Source organism: Silurus aristotelis, assembly GCF_946808225.1.
Source record: "Silurus aristotelis genome assembly, chromosome: 10".
Lineage (NCBI taxonomy): Eukaryota > Metazoa > Chordata > Actinopteri > Siluriformes > Siluridae > Silurus > Silurus aristotelis.
This window is the reverse complement of record NC_139583.1, coordinates 5,439,727-5,452,105: the sequence shown is the minus strand read 5'-3', so window position 1 is coordinate 5,452,105 and position 12,379 is coordinate 5,439,727. Positions and strand designations below refer to the sequence as shown.

At 39.0% G+C, this 12,379-nt stretch overlaps 1 protein-coding gene across 11 annotated transcripts in view; it reads left to right on the top strand.

Moving 5' to 3' along the window:
- Positions 1–12,379, top strand: part of gramd1bb (GRAM domain containing 1Bb) — a 149,804-nt gene that overhangs the window by 96,805 nt on the left and 40,620 nt on the right. The gene's annotated exons all lie outside the window — the stretch shown is intronic.

Sequence of the window (12,379 nt, the reverse complement as noted above, 5' to 3'; positions counted from 1 at the left end):
TGGGAGAGTCCATTTTCTTCCCCTCACTATCGAAGAACACGACCATTTTTCCCTTTCTTGGTTACCAGGATGGTTTGTCATTGTTGGAACTGGAACTCTTTTAATGATGAGTTATATTGCAAGATCATTGCTGCATTTTAAACCCCTAGGCCCCTCCATTTAAAAAAAAATCATCAGGGAAGAAAACTGGCTACCTCAATAACGCTTAAAGAAATTATTATATGCATATGATGCAAGGTTCAATCCTGAGCTTGGCTTAATGTCTGCTTGGATCTTCTACGTTCAGTATGGCTTTCCTCCATGTTTCCTTCCATGTCCTAAAACATACCGTGGATGATTTGAAGACTGAATTTGTAGGTGTCTTTATGGTATCTTGTGACAGATCCCATCCATCCAGGGTGTATTCCCACCTCTCGCTCGGTTATTCCCAAGATAGACTCCTGATTGACGAGGATGAAGCGCTTACTGAACATGAATGACCACTTGCCTGCTTTTTATACTGCAGATTTTGAAATTTGGTTGTACCCTAGAGACCCCATCCCTTCCCCCACCATTATCTGGAATGTATCAGACTCGCTGGAGTGTCAGTCAGCTCTTCCTTCGCTATTTCCTTTTTTGGCATGCTCGCTTTATCTCTAGCTGTCTCATTAGTCCTCAATCTCTCACTCACGCGCTTATCTCTCCGGCCCCGTGTGGAATATTTTTAGTGGTGAATAGCAGGACGACTCAGAGACGAGCATGCAGCTTTATTTTCGTTGTCCACCTGCCTCTCCCTTTACAGTGAACCATCCTTCTCTGTGCTTTTGTGAGTGAACAGTAGGGCCCCTTAAGGTTGAGAACTTTTAACTCTTTTTTTCACCATCAGAGTTGCAGCTGTTCGAAAGCCCAGGACTCGGCACTACCGAAAGCCCTGCAGCGGTTGCAGGCTGATGTAGGAAATGTTCATTGTAGATGTTAGCTTCAGTGTTGGTACCCACTTTATATCACAGACTCCTGGCCCTGTTCATGTGGATCAAGGAAATGTGTTCAGAGCTCAGAAACCCATTTGAGGAATGAGTGTTTTGAGTGCTTAGCTGCATACACACTATAAGGACAAATGTCACATCCCATTCCATATTTAGTCCCCATTTTTTGTGGATGAATTTCCTCCATTCATCTGGGAAGTTGTTCCACTAAATTTTGGAGTGTGTTTGTGGAGATTTGTGCTCACACAAGGGTGTTGATAAAGTTGTAGGTGAGGCGAGGAGGCCTGGGTTGCCGTTCCAATTCATCCCAGTAGGGTTGCGGGACAGAGGAGGAGATCTTGTTGGCTGTGACAACCCCTTAACTGGAGAAGCCAAAAAAAAGAAGAGTTTGTGTCACAGTGTTGATTAGGTGTCTATGACAGCAGTCTGTGATTGGAGTACAAATCTGAAGGTTATATTAATGTGCTTATTCTTATATGCAATTTTTCTACAGTATGTAAAAAATTTTAAAAAGTAAATGCCTATTTCAGAAGATTGCTATAAACAACTAATCTCCAGAAGGTCTAGAGAGCGTTAGGCTTTATTTAAGTATAAAGTAAGACTGACTAGGAAATGAGTGTTTATAGCTGCTATAACATAAGAGGTAACAGGGACTACGAGAGGTGTTCAAGTCAAACGAGGACTTTAAAATTTCTAAGATAAAAGAAAAATACACAGAGTGGACACTGCATTTATTTTTAGCCATACTCCCCTTCTACATTTATACACTTATCCCAGCGTTCAACTAACGCCAGGAACGATTTGTCAGTTAGACTGAGCCATCCTAGTACAGCCTGCTTCACTTCGTCATCAGGGAACCACCATGAGCGGGTTCGTCAGTGACGGACATACAGCAATCTTTGAAATTTTTACACCATTTAAGTTTCTTACTGCGGCTGTGCGTCTCATTACTGTACTGCGCCTGAAGTCTTCTGTAGATATCTGCTGGTTTTATGCCTTCGTTTACATGATTCTTCATTACTACATGCTGTTCCATGCCCTAACACTGTTGTCTGCCACCTTAATTAACGGTTTGTGGACTTGCCCGCGACATGTGCGCCACCTATGTGTAATAGGACACAATAACCACTTACTACTCCATGTTGCACGCCACGCTAGCATCCATTTTCATACCTTTACAATTAGTTCCGGTTTGACTTGAACCCACCACGTAACTTGTTTTGCAGATGATCCGCAACATTTCATCTATAATTAATTAAAAATGTAATTCGTTACCGGAGTTAAATGGCTTTTGTTACAAAGCTGTACTTGTACTGAAGTGTTTCCATTTAGGGAGACTTTTACTTTGAACTTCACTACATTTTAAAGTGAAATATCTCACTTTTTACTCAACTACATTGTGCAAAATCAGTCGTTCCTTTTTATTTACGAGCAGATAAAAACGACTGGTCAAACACGCAGCAAGCCACCAATCAGCGTAGAGCGATTTGGATCTAGTTTGCAAGTCTCCGAGCATTTCCACATGAAGAGGCGGATAAAACGAGTCCATGTTAGAACTGTTGCAGCCAGCAATTTGAAAGAAAATGCACATATTGTCAAACACCCCCGGAATATTCACACTTTGGTGGCCTTGTTAAATCATATTATCACCTCCATCTGTCCTCCCTCAATTAATATCCCCCTGAGCCTCTCTCTCTCTCTCTCTCTCTCTCTCTCTCTCTCTCTCTCTTTCTCTCTCGCTCTCTCTATCTCTATCTGTCTCCGTTGTCCCACATTATCCTTGGCCCAGCAGGAGGCTCTGATTAAAGACAGCAAGATTACTCTCAATGGACTTTTCTGTCCTCTCTCTCTCTCTCTCTTTCTTTCTCTCTCTCTCTCTCTCTCTCTCTCTCTCTCTCTCTCTCTCTCTCTCTCTCTCTATCTATATATCTATCTTTCCTTTCATTGCCTGTCCTTCTAATCATCACTTGCACTTGAAGGCTCTTTTCGACAGTTTAATTTCCCATGGGATGCCACTCATCCCCTTTTCTTCATTTTCCTTTTCTCTCTCACTCACATGCACCTGTGCATCCAAAAATGCACCAGATCTGTTGAGTGCGTTGTGTCGAGTGAACGTCTTCTGTGTGTTTTTTTCTTTTTTTTCCGCTGAAGTAAACGAGTTACATATTAAACAGGGACAAGGGCTGAGTGCACTAATGGCCACTGTTTGCGTGTGTGAATTACAATTTGTCAGCCGTATCGCTAACAACAGTCCTGGCCTTTCATTACATCAACCGCGCTACAGTTTGGCATTAATTCCAGCTAAACAAAAAGCCGGAGATCTATTTTCTCCGAATTTTCGCTCGGGTGCTTTTTAGCAGGCATGAGAAAGGGCCTGCATGTGTTTGCTCAGGATCGCTCTGACATCACGGGCAGGTGAGGTGACGAGGCGGATGCGGATGCGGAAACGACGAGTTGTGCAGAAACCGCAGAAGGTGATAATAATGTCAAAATCTGATGTTTTTTTTAAATACACTCCATTTATTTTATTTTATTTTAATTATTTTTAATTTATTTGATTAATTTTTTCCAACAGCATTCGCATAATCTGGTGATTTTTAGCCTGTTTCTTTACTCTAACTGGCACTACAGTTGATACACTGTAAATTAAATTAAGGTTTGTAGAACCTACAGTATATAGTGCATTTTTTTCCATTAAAGATACAGCCAAATAATGCCTGAATGCTAAAAAGGCAAGTATATTTATATACTGTACGTACATATTTGAAAGCATACACTATAAGCACAAAAGTATTGGGACACCTAATGGCTGGAAAAGTCGGGTGTCCCAATACATTTGTCCCTACAGTGTATGGTGAAACAACAAAAACACTTCAGCCTGCTGCAGTAAGTACAAAGGTCTTCTCTGCAGTTGAACACACACAGGAAGCGTTACAAAAACTGCTGAATTGCACACACACACACACACACACACACACACACACACACACACACACACACACACACACACGTACACACATTTCATGATTCATGACTTTTCTTGATTTCACCCTGTGGCTATTTTAGATGCTTTTGAGCGAGATGCATGTGCCAACCTTCTGCCAAGAACACGTGCATTTTCTCGCACAAGGTCACGCTGAAGGTTGTGTGATCGAAGGTCTTTACAGAGGCATGATTGACCTATAGAGAGGCCTGTAATAATGACAGCTGGAAAAAAGAAATACATTTAGATCCCTTACACAATCGGGTTCAAACGTCATAATACACAATGCAACAGAATTCAATCATGTATTTTGTTGCTTGTCTATTAACTAAATAGATCCTAAGATCTGGATTAACTGCAACCATTAGCAAATAGCACACTCAGGTTTGTTAGGACTGGGGTCCAGTAGGAAGCCTTCACAGGGAGAGCTTTCATGGCTTAACCTACCAGCTGTTATTGCCTTTACCGGAGCAGAAATTCGCTTAGGTGGAAGGAATTATTAAAGCTTCCCTTGACTCATGATTCGGCTTCATGCTCACATTAAACTCAATCTCATTACTCACGAGCCGCCATTGTTCTTTCCGTTACTCCATTTTTCTCGTTCTGCCTTGCGAATAAAATCGCACCCGAATCTGTCGCTTTTAGGCGGGTATTTCTGTCTAGAAATATATACATTTTTATTTAGCTACATTTGTATCATTTTGAACAATTGAATTTGTCAGGAAGCAGATTTACAAAAATCCAGATGTAGATTTAGTTCACAGTGGCAAGAAAAATTATCCTGAGATGAACAAACCTGTCCTCAAAGAGAAATTTGTTTGAAGTCAAAAAGATTCGAAACTGAGTTGTTGACCGTACGACTCAGCCTACATCATGCGCACTGGACTCGGCGAATGATTTTTTTAAGTGATTAGTTTTTTATACATTTTGATAATTTTTTTTTACTTTATACAAAATATTGTATGCAGTATTTTGATTTGTTTTAGTATATTTTATTGTTTATTTGATAGTATATATAGCTCTCACATTAGGAGATATGCGTAGACAATAACGAACACAGTAACAACTTACGTATGAATTTATGCTAGGAACGGTCAGAACGTAACTTGTTTGTAAGGTGGGGATCGTCTGTACATGGATTATACATGAGACAGGTGGAGACATTACATGAACCAAAACAAAGGTATGAATGTGGAAATATGCTAGCATTGCAAGTCAGCTCTTTGTCCACGAGCTGGCATGCTGCTCTCAGCACAAGGGGCGATAATCCCTGAAAAACCCTGAATGCTGAAAGAGAACGTGTTATTTAGAAAGTGTTAGAAGTGTTTAACTTTATTGTTCCACACCTGGAAATTACTTATAATCACTGGTTTTCCCTTTGACATCATGTCTCAAAAGGTTTTTATCGATACTGTTGTCCCTGACAGAATCTGCTATATATATATATATATATATATATATATATATATATATATATATATATATATATATATATATATATATATAGTCATACAATCTACAGTATGACGTCCAGAACAGCTCAGAACCCGAAGCTTGATATAGTGTGCTATAGTATATAGTATGAATTCTCAAATCCATGGGATAGATGGTGCGTGTTGTTTTCGTATAACAGCACGGCTGTTATATCGGTGCGCTCGTTCTATTACATTATTGTTTCTATAGTAACTGCTCATACACAGCGACTTGTACTGTTGACGCTTCTCATAATGGCAGACTCATAATAAGTGGATTTATTGCTCTGTAAAAAATAAACATAGCATTGTTAAGGTGAAGTTTTTAGTAAGGAGATATTTATTTAATAATAATAGAAGGAGCCCCGAGTGGGAGCGTTCTCAGAGTTTCCCAGAGCGGGGAAAGTGTTCAGGGTAGAGGATTTTGTGCCTTTCAGACTCTATTTTTAATGGCAACAAAGAGAGAGAGAGAGAGAGAGAGAGAGAGAGAGAGAGAGAGAGAGTGTGCTAAATTTGTCCACTATTGATTTCCAGAAGCACTGTCTAGAATATTTGCACTTTAACAATGTTTGCATCAAACTGCCACTTCAATTGAGCTCAATTGAGATCTTTGGTGACAAAGCATGACAAATATGCAAAAAAAAAAATTAGGAAGGGGGAAAAAAAAAGCACAGTATGTATGTCTGTATGTCTGTGCACATAAAGGATGACTAAATATTATTTTTCTACCTGCCCATCAGTCCCCGTCCATCTGTCTGTTTATCTATCAATCTATTGATCTGCCAAACTATAACTATTACTGTTAAACTGTTGAACAGTGTGATGTATTACTCATTAATAAACTCAAATGTTCAATCATTGGCAGATCGCTGTATATAAACAGAATAACACACTCCAGAATGTACACTTATATAAAAATAATCCACTCCAGGGTGGGAAAAGCATTTGGCTTTGCATCGTGCCAAATATATTCTCATAAACACACCATCTGTCATGTGTTATTCCATATATATTTGTGTTTAATGTTTCAGTAGTATAAAAAAAATCTTTGTTACAAATAGAACAGAAGAGATGGTTTCTTGTTCAAACAAACTCGTTTTAGAGTTTAGATGCGTTTTTGCTTTTTAGTGCCAAGTTCTATTTCAGGTTCTGTTTTATTTGTAGTGTTCAGAGGTCGACGGATTCATTGGTTTTGGCAATTAAACGGCTTTGCTGGAACTATCGGATATCGGCAAAAATCCATAGTTTTTCAGGGTTCTGGTCTGCTGTCATTGTGCTGTTTGTTTTTTCACACGTGAGACTGCGTGCTGCACGGAGAGCGCTATATATGTGTTATTTATAATGTATTCATTTGATATTTATTAATTATTATATTTACATAAAAAAAATAATTTATGATTTAGTACTGGGTTTTTTTTATATATAAATTGCAGCACAATTTTGCATGTAGTTTCCTCTTTTTTATACAGTATACCTTTTAATAACCATCAGTTGATTAATCAGTTATCAGCAAATCTGATTTTGGTCAAATCCACTGGTTTCCTCGGTTTCTGTGTCTCTGGGGTCCTGCTGCAATGACCACACATGCACACACAGACAGTCATAGATAAATGTAATGCAGGAAAGACTAGTGAATGTTATTCTCTAATTGTATACTGTGTTTATCTTGAAAACTGGTCACAATAATAATAAATAAAGCATGTCTTTCGTCTTAGCATGCGTTGTGCCTACTGGTTTTCAGTTTGTGTTTCTGTCTCAGCCCGGCCCGGTGGCTTTACATTGTTGGGCTGATCGATGATCTTGGCTGACCCCGATGGGCCTCGGTCCATGCTGAGGCCAGTTCTCATCAGGAACAGGCTGGAAGGGATTGAAGGAGATTGAAAAGCTGAACCGGAAGCTTAAGGTTGGCAGTAGAGATGGAGGAATAGATAGAGGGGAAATGAAGGGAGGAGGGGTTTGTTCCGCTCCGTCCAGCAGGAGGGTGAAAAAAAAAAAAGAAAACGGACGGTTGGCATAAGGACAGGCATAAGGGGTTGGCTGCACTCCCGTATCCCAGCTCCCTCTGGGCCCTCATACAGCATTTACATTGCTTGAGGCAGGGATTTCACTAGACACAAACGCACACACAAACACACACATTCATACATATTGAAAATTAAAACTCCCCTCTTGTTTACCAGCATATTGTACTTTAATTGTGCCGCTCCAGTAAAACGTATGTGTGTGAGAGTGTGTAAGAGAGTGTGTAATGTCATGAAAATTCCCAAGTAGCTTTTTACAGAATTTGTAATAATAATGATACTACTAATAATAATAATAGTAGGAGTGGTAACGGGGACATTAGTGTTAGTTTGAAAAAATATATTTTGTCATAATTTTTATTAAAAAAAATTATTTACGCAGGTTTACATCGGTCAGCAAAAAATATAAAAAAAAATCCATTTAAAAAAAATTATTATAAAAAATTAATGATTAAAATAAAATGTTAATAAAATGAATGAATAAAAATTTATGTTAAATAATCCAAATTATTATAATTAAATAATTGTAGTTTAATGATAATTAATATATAAAATCATGTATAAATAAAAAAATATGATCTTATTTTCATAAAGTTTGATCCCTATAGTTCCAGCGTTCCAGTTCATGGCAGTTTATTCACATTTGTGTACATGTAGGTCTTATTCGTGATAAATTTGTGACTTGTCCTCGTGGCTACGGAGAAAGTTTTCACAGCTGGTGCTACTGAGTGTCTATGACTATGATATAATGCCATGAAAAATACTGTGTTTGAAAATGTAACTCCGGCTCTTCGAGTACACCGACTTCACGCATCAGGTTTTTCCTTCACCCATTTTTCTTTACATTATCAACAATTAAAATGTATAAATGTATTTAGAATACGGTAATAAATGTTCATTGAACAGCTAGTTATAGGGTTATGGGGTTGCTTATAGGGGTTAATGAGGTGTCTAGGGGGTTTAAAGGGTTTATTCGATTTAAGTCAAGAACAAATTGTGTCTTGGAACAAATTAACGACATGTGTTGAGGTGTTTCTGTGTTATAGTGGGATTAGTGTTAGTAGTATTAGATGAAGAATTAGTAATGGCAGTAGTAGTAGCTCTAATTAAGTTAAAACTGACAGGTTGTCAGAATGTCAGAATCTCTGATTTATATTTTAATATAATTTGTCCATAAATATCTATTCAATTATTCCCAATAGTGCATTGATTTCATAGCGTCTCTATGAATTATAGTGTAAATTTACACTGGAGTTTCTATCCAATCAGATTTCAGCCGTCACGTCACGTACTGCCATAAATCCGCTTTGCTTGAAGCTGTGGCTTTAACCAATTGTGACTTGCTTTTACTCTGTCGCTCTCTAGATTCATTTTCAGGTCCTTTGATCGGATGGTCAGAGAATGCACTAGTCAAAGCTCGCAAGCAGCATCTGTAGCAAACTGCACAAGATTAAATATATTCATATGGATTTAATAGCGTTTTTTTAATTCTTTTTTTTAATTACGTAATGGCCCACAGAGGAGAAGAAACCGATTTGGTCGCAGGAATATTTACAAGACGGACTTTTCAAGAATTGCTGGACATCGTAAGAAGGGTTGGGCTGAAACAGTTCAAAACAGTTAAGCTTTAAATAAATGAATAATTACAGAAAAACACACAATTTGCATTCGTTTCAAATTCCTAGGAAACACGTAATGCACAGAAAAGTTGCACAAAAATGCACAGAAAACCCAGGGTCATTTTTATGAGGTTAATATCAATGCTTCTGCTAGAAATCATGTATGTGGGCGGTGCAGCTGTGGCTACAGTGAAAGAAGACTTATTGATTTGTGTTCATTGGGTTTCTTGCTTTATTAATTCATTCATTTATACCTGCTGCATGAGATTCCTCTCTGTGATGCAGCGCTCTGTTATAGCACGTTTCTCTATAATATTGATGGTTTCTACAGCCGAGGTGTCGTAATGATAGTATTAAGTTGTGAATTGATTTATGTAGGACACCACTGTAGGTGTGAAATGCAGGACATGACACTAAGGAGTTGTAATAATATGGTCAAAGGAGTAGTAGTGTTAGTAGTAAATTATTGTATGGTTCTAGTTGTGGTAGTTTTAGTAGTTTAGCCTCAGGTGATGTGATATCTGCATTGTGTAACTGCTTTGAATTCTGGGAGTCAATATAATTCTTTTGTACTTAGGAACAAACAATGAAACCTGCCTGTCATCACTGATGTTTTGAGATTATTGAAACGCTTTTGTCTCATTAAATACCATTGTAACTGTGCTGGTCGTGTGTGTGAGTGACACGTGCACTACAGTCAAACGCTTCCCTCACGGCAATAATGAGCATCTATCACCAGGACCAAAATTGTTAAGTAAATAGTCCAGAGTGTAAGTGTGGACTTTTCCTTAAAATAGTCACAGTTCAAATGAAAAAAAGGAAACAAAGAGAGGAGACTTCATGCCATTTTATTGCCATCCTGATGTCAGCCGGCCTGTGTGTCTCTTAGCCTGTGCTGGGTGACGTTGTGATGTTGGTGCATCTGTGCATGAAGTGGTGTGTGTGGTGTGTGTGTGTGTGTGTGTGTGTGTATGTGTGTGTGTATGAGGGACAGCTTGTGTTACCATAGTTACAGCAAAGCCACTGTAGCACTGCTCTGCTGTAACACTGCACTCTTCCAATTCATTCCCAAGCCAGGTTGTCATAGTAACATGGCAAACAACCTTAAAGATGAAGTATCTTATAATCATTGGATGGGAAGAGAAACCTGGAAGAAGGCCACAGTATCACTACACACACGCACACACATACAAATGTACACACAATGATTTTAGGTTCATCCATGCACTCTAGAAGATTGGGAGAATATCACTTTGCCAACTACGAGAGAGAGAGAGAGAGAGAGAGAGAGAGAGAGAGAGAGAGAGAGAGAGAGAGAGAGAGAGAGAGATTGAGGAGATGTTTGTCACTCATGGTAGTAGATTTAAAAGTATAGATCTGCACTGGCAGCGCTGTGAATCTGTATGACTGTCTGAGCCGGGAGCACTTCGACTCAACCATTTGATTTATCTGCTGATTTAAGCTTCTAATGGAATTGCGACTTGAAAGCAGTCCAGTGAAGACATCTGAGAGTCTAAATCATGCTGAGTGATGAGTGTGTTTTGAGGGACAGAGGGAGTCTACAGTGCAACAGAGTATATGGTGATAACTCAGATTGAATTCTGTGTGTGTGTGTGTGTGTGTGTGTGTGTGTGTGTGTGTGTGTGTGTGTGTGTGTGTGTGTGTGTGTGGAGTTATACTCATGGACCCAGGAACAATATCAGCATACCTTTACTAGGATGACTTTATATTTTATATTTATTATCCATCCATTTTACTATCTGTTTATTTACCCATCCATGGGTATACAGCCAACCTGTAAACAGATATCCATCCATCCATCTATCTATCTATCCATCCGTCTATCCGCCCATTCTTTAGCCCATCTATCTGCACACAAATCTATCTAGCATATATAATATCAGCATACCTTTACTAGGATGAAGCTAGATAGATTTGTGTGCAGATAGATGGGCTAAAGAATGGGCGGATAGACGGATGGATAGATAGAAAGATGGATGGATGGATATCTGTTTACAGGTTGGCTGTATACCCATGGATGGGTAAATAAACAGATAGTAAAATGGATGGATAATAAATATTAAAATATAAAGTGATAAACTTATGGATGGATGGATGAATGGACAGATGGGTGGATAAATGGATAGATGGATAGATGGATATATTGAAATCTTCCTTATTGAATTAACAGCTGGGTGGATAAATAAATGAGCAAACAGACAGGAAGGACTAATAGATACTCAGATAGAACAATGGATGAAAAGGTAAATAAATAGATGAATGATTGGATAGATACAGTGAGGAAAATAAGTATTTGAACACCCTGCTATTTTGCAAGTTCTCCCACTTAGAAATCATGGAGGGGTCTGAAATTGTCATCGTAGGTGCATGTCCACTGTGAGAGACATAATCTAAAAAAAAAATCCAGAAATCACAATATATGATTTTTAAACTATTTATTTGTATGATACAGCTGCAAATAAGTATTTGAACACCTGTCTATCAGCTTGAATTCTGACCCCCAAAGACCTGTTAGTCTGCCTTTAAAATGTCCACCTCCACTACATTTATTATCCTAAATTAGATGCACCTGTTTGAGGTCGTTAGCTGCATAAAGACACCTGTCCACCCCGTACAATCAGTAAGAATCCAACTACTACAATGGCCAAGACCAAAGAGCTGTCCAAAGACACTAGAGACAAAATTGTACACATCCACAAGGCTGGAAAGGGCTACGGGGAAATTGCCAAGCAGCTTGGTGAAAAAAGGTCCACTGTTGGAGCAATCATTAGAAAATGGAAGAAGCTAAACATGACTGTCAATCTCCCTCGGACTGGGGCTCCATGCAAGATCTCACCTCATGGGGTCTCAATGATCCTAAGGAAGGTGAGAAATCAGCCCAGGACTACACGGGAGGAGCTGGTCAATGACCTGAAAAGAGCTTCGACCACCGTTTCCAAGGTTACTGTTGGTAATACACTAAGACGTCATGGTTTGAAATCATGCATGGCACGGAAGGTTCCCCTGCTTAAACCAGCACATGTCCAGGCAGGTCTTAAGTTTGCCAATGACCATTTGGATGATCCAGAGGAGTTATGGGAGAACGTCATGTGGTCAGATGAGACCAAAATAGAACTTTTGGGTCATAATTCCACTAAACGTGTTTTGAAGAAGAAGAATGATAAGTACCATCGCAAGAACACCATCCCTACTGTGAAGCATGGGGGTGGTAGCATCATGCTTTGGGGGGGGGTTTTCTGCAAATGGGACAGGGCGACTGCACTGTATTAAGAAGAGGATGACCGGGGCCATGTATTGC